Here is a 6957-nt window from a genome sequence, read left to right as displayed (position 1 = left end):
GGGGGGGGGGCAGAAACCCCAGTGCCTACTATGTGGCCTTGACTAACTTTGTCCTGTCTCTCAATTGTCTTGGCTGAAAGCTCCGTTTTGAGGATTTCTTTTGCAGTATTCGAGTCGGTAGCAAGTGCCTTTCTGCGAGCCCGTTCCAGGCTCCCCAAGTCGCGCTGCCCAGTTTGATCTTGTTTCTCAATCGCAAAATGTTGACGTGTGCATCGAAAGAGTTCCCTTTCCACAGCAACGCCGTTCAAGGTATTTTGATCCAAACTCTGTACATATTGTGTAAATATTAAAAAAGGAGTCGCTGTGTATATTTGAAATAAGTTAAGACAATTCACACATTTTTTTATTATTATTATTATTATTGTTATTATGGTTAATATTATTTTTATTGTTGCTTTTTTTTTTTTTTTTTACAACGCCATTCCTTTTATTTATGCCAGTCAAAATCGGCAGGTTTTATAATATGTCATATCCAGAGTCACACCGTAAAGAACCTTTACAATGAGGTACCAGTGATGAAGGACTTTTTGAAGGGGTTAAAAATGGCTTGTTGCAGGGAACTTTGCTTTTGACGTGACCTTTTCCTCCTGATTTTTAGTTTGCTCACTTAAACCGGTTGATACTTTGCTAATACGTGGCGAACAATGATGAATGTCAGGCCAAATCGTTGCAGTTTGTCATCTCGGAATGTCCCAACCTGTGCTGTATTTTGCTTGGTCAAATGACTCATGTTAATTTATTCCAACTCGCGATTTAAGAGTGATTATTTTATTGTAAATTTTTTGTTTTATTCTGTCAGGATTTGGCCCAACATGGCAGCCTTAAAGTGGTTTACCGGCGCAACACGAACCATTTCTAAGCCCATCATAAAGCCTTTCTTTGTTTCAGGTGCCTTAATGTATTGAGTGATGCATAATTTGTGTAATATGTTTTTGTTTTGTTTTCACAAGCAACTCCTTGAAACATTGTGTGTTGTATTGTGGCGTGTTCTCTTCGCCTCTGTAAAGTGCTTTCCTGGTCTCACTTTTCTTTCATGGAGATTTCTGAGGGGTTAAAAAAACAATTCTATCCACGATGGCTCTTTTTAAGTGTCCTGAGTGTGGATAGTAGTAGGTCAAATGTGGACAAACCGCATTATCCTCATGTTTTGGTTTCAAGGCTTTAATGAAGGGAACAATGTTTGCATATGCTATCTTGCAAGTGCATTTGTTTCAGTTACCAATTCAGTTCAAAAATGGTTCATACCTTGTAAGACCATCAGCTTTCTGTTAATGGGACACAGCAAAAATAAAGAATTAAAACGGCATCACTGCTGGTGTAAAAACTGAATGTGCTTTTTTTTTTTTTTTTTTTTTTACATATTATACAGTACTTTTTTTTTCATTTTATACAAAGATAAAGGTTTTCATTGTTTTCATGAGCAGTTATTCAAGCCACTTATTGATCACGCTTTTCTGCAGACTAAACAAATTTAGCCGGCAAGGTGAGCGACTGGTTGGCACATCGGCCTCACAGTGCAGAGGCGCATGGTTCGATTCCGGGCTTTGCATGTTCTCACTGTGCCCGCGTGGGTTTTCTCCAGGTACTCCGGTTTCCTCCCACATTCCAAAAACATGCGTGGAAGGTTGATGGAACACTGGAACTTATGATAGTGAGCGCAAATGGTTGTTTGTCTATGTTTGCCCCGCCATTGGCTGGCAATCAGTTCAGGATATCCCGCCCTGATTGACCAAGTAATATTACAGTCCCTGAAAGCAGGTGATCCAGTTGCCATGGCAACCCCCGAGTCACTATTCCCATCAGTATCATCCGGATGATTTTGAAGCAATGAGTGCGTATTTCTGCTTCAATTTCTGGCCATTGAGTGTAAACTGAGATCATATGCTTGTAAGCATTCAGTCGTTATTTCCATTTCACGATTGCTCTGATCAGCAGAATTTGATCCACTTTGTGAAAGGCCATCAGGCATGTTGGTTCACATAAAACCAGGCAGTAGGCTGGAACCTCACTTACACATTCGGAAGAATGGATTTAATTCATTTGGTACACTACATTATGCAAACTGGAATTAACTGGCAGTCTAGCTTAGATTGAGGACACCTAAGATACTCAGTCAAACACTCAATCAGCGCAATGGCAGAATTGATCCCCAAGCAACAACAGGCCTATTTCCTGACCATCGCAGATGGGTCGTTTCTGAACCCCCGTCGTGAGCAAACTCATGGCTAGCACCTTCTGTCTCACAGTTTTGAAGAGTATATTTGACCCCTGTGCTTTAAAGGCTCCTTCAATTCTCTCCATTCACAAGGGAGGTTCTGCTTTTCATTTGATTTGATACGGCATACATGAAATGTTGAACTGCCTGTCTCTATTTCTCCTCGCCCACGTCCGTGTGGGCTGACTGGGCCGGATCAATCGATTCGAAATCGCTCAGCTGGCTCTCGAGCGCTCTGAGTACACCAATAGAACCTCATCTCCTGTTCTGGGCCCATCCGGCCTGCACCAATGGGGAGGCTGGGGTGATCTTCCCGGTCACATGAAGACGTGAATGTTTCATGAGTAATATTATGATGCCGAGCAGGGTGGGCTGGGACACTTTTCCCTCCCACGCTAATGGGATCTTCCCTGGTCGTTCGGTAAGATCGAATCGATTTAGACAGAGGAGGATGATGATGGAAAATGCAGCGTATGCATGTCGATGTCCAAAACTGTTTAATACATCCTTCTGTTTTTATTAACAGTCCAAGGGATATAAAATCATATTTTCATTATTTTGGTTGGGGTTTAGCCATGTCCTGTCACAGTAAAACCTTCAGTTACTCGGCATCAGCACAAAAAAAAACATAAAATCCTGTTAACTTGCTGTCCTTTCCTGGAACAAAGCAGTTCTAACTCTTGCACATCCTGCGTGCATCGATACACCACCACTAATCCCAGAGTGCATCGGTAAACTGAAACCAGACTTGAGAGGTAGCCAAGGACTCTGTGTACAGCGACCAAACACTTGTTTTTTCAAAGCAGAAAACACAAGACATATGTGAATTTTTTTTTTTCTGCAAACAAGAAAAATTACCAAGTGTATTGTTTTGTTTTTAATTGATATTGTAATGGTTGTAACCTTGTCTACGTAGTCGTCACCGGATATTGCATTTGTGCACTGCCTCATACCACAACGTGCAGGTTGGACATTTCAGGAAAACTTTGCATCCACTGAATCGGATTTGCTGCTGCGCTGCTGTTTGTTGTGACATGCCTACTTTTAAATGCATCGGCCGCGGGAGTCATTTCATACTCGCATGTCAGATTTTGTGGTACTGACAGCAAAAAGGGCAGAGGGCAGAGGAGGGCAAGCAAACTGAATTTGCAACCACTTTGTACCGTCTGCCCGCAGGTCCATGAACACACACGTACACGTTTTTGTGTATGTATGTATGTATATATATATCTCATATATGAACTCCTGCTCTGCACGCTTTTCTTCCCCAGACCAAATTCTCCCGATTTATCATTCAACTGAGCAACACACACAGATACTGTACGTGCATGACTCAATACGATGTTTGTTGCTATGTACGCTGTGCATGTCTGTTTGTGCAGGCTCAAATGTCAGTGTGCAGTGCAACCCAATCCCCTGTACGGTGATATGTGCAAGGTCAATTTGCGCCTCCTGAACTTGACTGGCATTACATAGCATAAAAAGTTGCTTCAGCGATCGGTACGTGTTCATTTTCATTCATGAACGTCACATAAAACACAAATGTGATGTATTAAAATATCTGCGCTGTTAAAATCAGTTTCTGATTTTATGTATCCATTGCTTTTGTTTTTGTTTGTTTGCTTTGGCGTCGCCACAAACTCGCTGATGATCATGGTCACAGTTTTACAATATGGCCAACATATTATTTCAGTCAAGCAAAATTGTTTTGAAGTTTATTTGAAGCTTGCACATTGTTGTCCTCTTCAGACTTTAATTCAATTCTTCATGAATGAAATGTTCATTTCTTCTCAGAAACTGTCCGCAGCTTCATATCTGCTCATACATACTTTACGTAAACATCTGTCAGGCCTACAAATTTGTAGAAAAGGGCCTCCCACACTCGCCTCACCCCTGCTTGAAAGAAAGCACTGACTCACTGCGTTCATTGTGAATTATGATATAAAAGAGGAATGATTTTGCAACATCACACATTCCTGTGTTGGTTGGGACATGTCACAGAAATATGTTGTGCTACGTGAGCAATTACAATATGGTTTGACTCCTAATGACCAAATAAGCCACACTAATGCTTACCGCAGCTTTACTGACTGACTGAGACCGGATTGCACAAAAGGTTTTGGGGATGGGGGTGGGGGGGCTGACTATGTCCTCAGGAAGCACTTTTACCCTCAATTTAAGGTTAATGTGGTTACCGGAGCATACGAATTAATAATTGCTCAGTTTGCTATTTTAATTGCAGCACTTATTTGTGTTTAATAACATAGCAGTATGCCACATAATACAAAAAGCCAGTAAGCCTCAACATCAAATCCTTTCTCTCTCGGCCCATCAAGTTCAAGCATTCCAGGTATAATATCCGGCCGGAGATATCATCCCGCAATACTTTAAAGTACTATTTAGTATGACAGTCCAAAACAAAGACGTCTGCTCCTGGGAAGGCCGTCTTGACAAGCTTCTCAAAAAGATGGTAGCCTACTGAGAAAATGCACTCAAAACAAAAGGTCTATTTTGTGTGGATCCACTTATTAAACAACAAACAGCTGCTTGTCATACTGTATCTAACATCCTACCAAATTACATGAATTACTAAATACAACGTTGTGTAGACGTGTCTCCTGTCCGTTATTTCACATAAGGCGGTGAGACAGCGCGGGGAAGGAAAGAAGACACCAATAAATCCGTATCCCATTTGATCCTTTTATCAGTTGGCCCAATTTGACACTTGACAGGATTGACCTTTCAAAAAGCGACGGGGTCAACTCCATCTGTGCTCTCTCAATTCAAATTGCAACAAATGAAGGGAGAGGGTAATGGAAAAACACCACGATGGAGCACCATTAAGGTGATTGATAGCATTTGTCCATGTCGGCCATTTTTGGGTCAAATGTACAACCTTGAAAGGTGCATTCGAGACTGTTTGTCTTTGTTTCACACTGTCTATATCATATTAATATTTAGACTCGTTTTGTCTATTGTAAGAGCTATAAATTCGAAGTTGTGTGCTGCACATGATGAAGAGTTTGAGTTTGGAAGATGGGAAACCTCGTTCAAGATGTTGGCCGGCAAAGTTAAACTTGACTTGAATGCCAAAACTGCTCTTTGGTAAATGTTCGTTTTCTACATTCAGGAGTGTGTCTCTTGATTAGAGTTTTGACAATAAGCCTACCTGCGGTTGATGGATGTCTGAAGTGGAGGCTGTGTGATCTCATTATAGGACAAAGCATTAGCACTGAAGGCTCATGACATTGATGGCTGTGATTGGATGTGATGTTCTGCCTGGCAAAGAGCCAAATGTGACAGCCGACATAACACAAAAATGGCTTTTTCATCCTACACTCATGTGACTGTCCTGCCTCCCAGCCAAACCGTCGGTCTGCTTCATGGATTGAAGTGGGAGGGGCACTAAGACTCAAGGGTCAGTCCTTGGACCCCTTTTGTTCCTGTCTATATATGTTACCTTTATTTCAAATGTTTCATCAAGTCTATGCAGATGTCACACAGCTATATTTATCAATGTCCCCAAATGGCAGCAGTTCAATTAACGTGTTGTGTCACTTTCTGAAGTAAATTAGCGACTGGATGAAGCAGAATTTCCCTTGGGCATTTAAAATGAATTTAAATTGCCAGTAATTTTAAAAAGTGACTTTTTATTTCTTTACTTTGCTTTTAAATGGCTTTGAATCTTTTGTTTGAAAATGTGGAGTAATGTTGTCGAGGTATATTCTTTTAGTAATTCTTAGTAAGCCACATATTATCTCTTTGCTTTGACTTGGAACGTTTTTAGGTGTTTGTTTGTCAATGCACTTAGGTGTTGCGCTTTTTTTTTTCGTATGTGAGAGGCTTTGTGTGTGAAATGTGCGATATAAATAAAACTGCCTTGCCCTCCCCTAAGCCAAGAGTGTGTCTCTGTTGACGTAGATAGCACAGTGGATCTGGATATATAAAGTGTAACTCAAGCCAATATGAGCTTATCAGCTCCTCGCTTTATAATGGAGTGGAGGTGTAATAAAAGCAATGGATGTTCTCGGCTGGATTCACCTCCTGTTAATTTATGACCATTACAAGCCTATGAATTGCACCTTTGCTTCAATGTTTGCACCTTTGCTTCAATGCTTCACATGGGTATTAATTATAAGGCCAGTAAAGTCAATTGCAACCATTGGCGTCTCGACTTTAATTCCACCAGCACTGTACTCCATTTCTAAGCGACGTCTATCACATGGAGCTCCACAAAGCACTATTCTGGAGCTTCGGCCGTTCAATCTAGAATCGCTTCCACTCAGGCGTATTACACACTGCTATTGTGCTACATTAATTCAATCACATTTTAGTTTATGGGTGGCAATAAAACAACGGAAAGTAGACTGTTTTTGGTTCTGTGGTCCTGATCTTCGCAGTCAGTTAAGTTCTCTAAAGCAATGATGCTGTCTACTGTTTCATGTCGTATTCACCATTATTATATTTCAGGAACACCTTGCCAAACCGTTTTCCATAAAACCACTAAATAAACAACGAAAGGTTGATAAGATTAGATCCAACCCCCCTCCTAAACCCAACCGTCCAATTAAGTTCCTGTTCCCATCCGGCCAGGGAAGTGCAGTGGCTGACGATTCCGAGTCGAAAACACTTTCTTTTTACGATATTGAGGCAGGCGGCCTCGTCACACTGCAACCTCGTCTGACAGGGAAATTGGATCTGGACTTGAGGGGGGGGGGGGGGGGGGGTGGGGGGTAAAAAAA

The sequence above is a fragment of the Hippocampus comes genome, unplaced genomic scaffold (assembly GCF_001891065.2).
Source record: "Hippocampus comes isolate QL1 unplaced genomic scaffold, H_comes_QL1_v1.1 scaffold243, whole genome shotgun sequence".
NCBI classification, from domain to species: domain Eukaryota; kingdom Metazoa; phylum Chordata; class Actinopteri; order Syngnathiformes; family Syngnathidae; genus Hippocampus; species Hippocampus comes.
The sequence above is the reverse complement of the archived record's forward strand: the minus strand, read 5'-3'. Positions refer to the sequence as shown.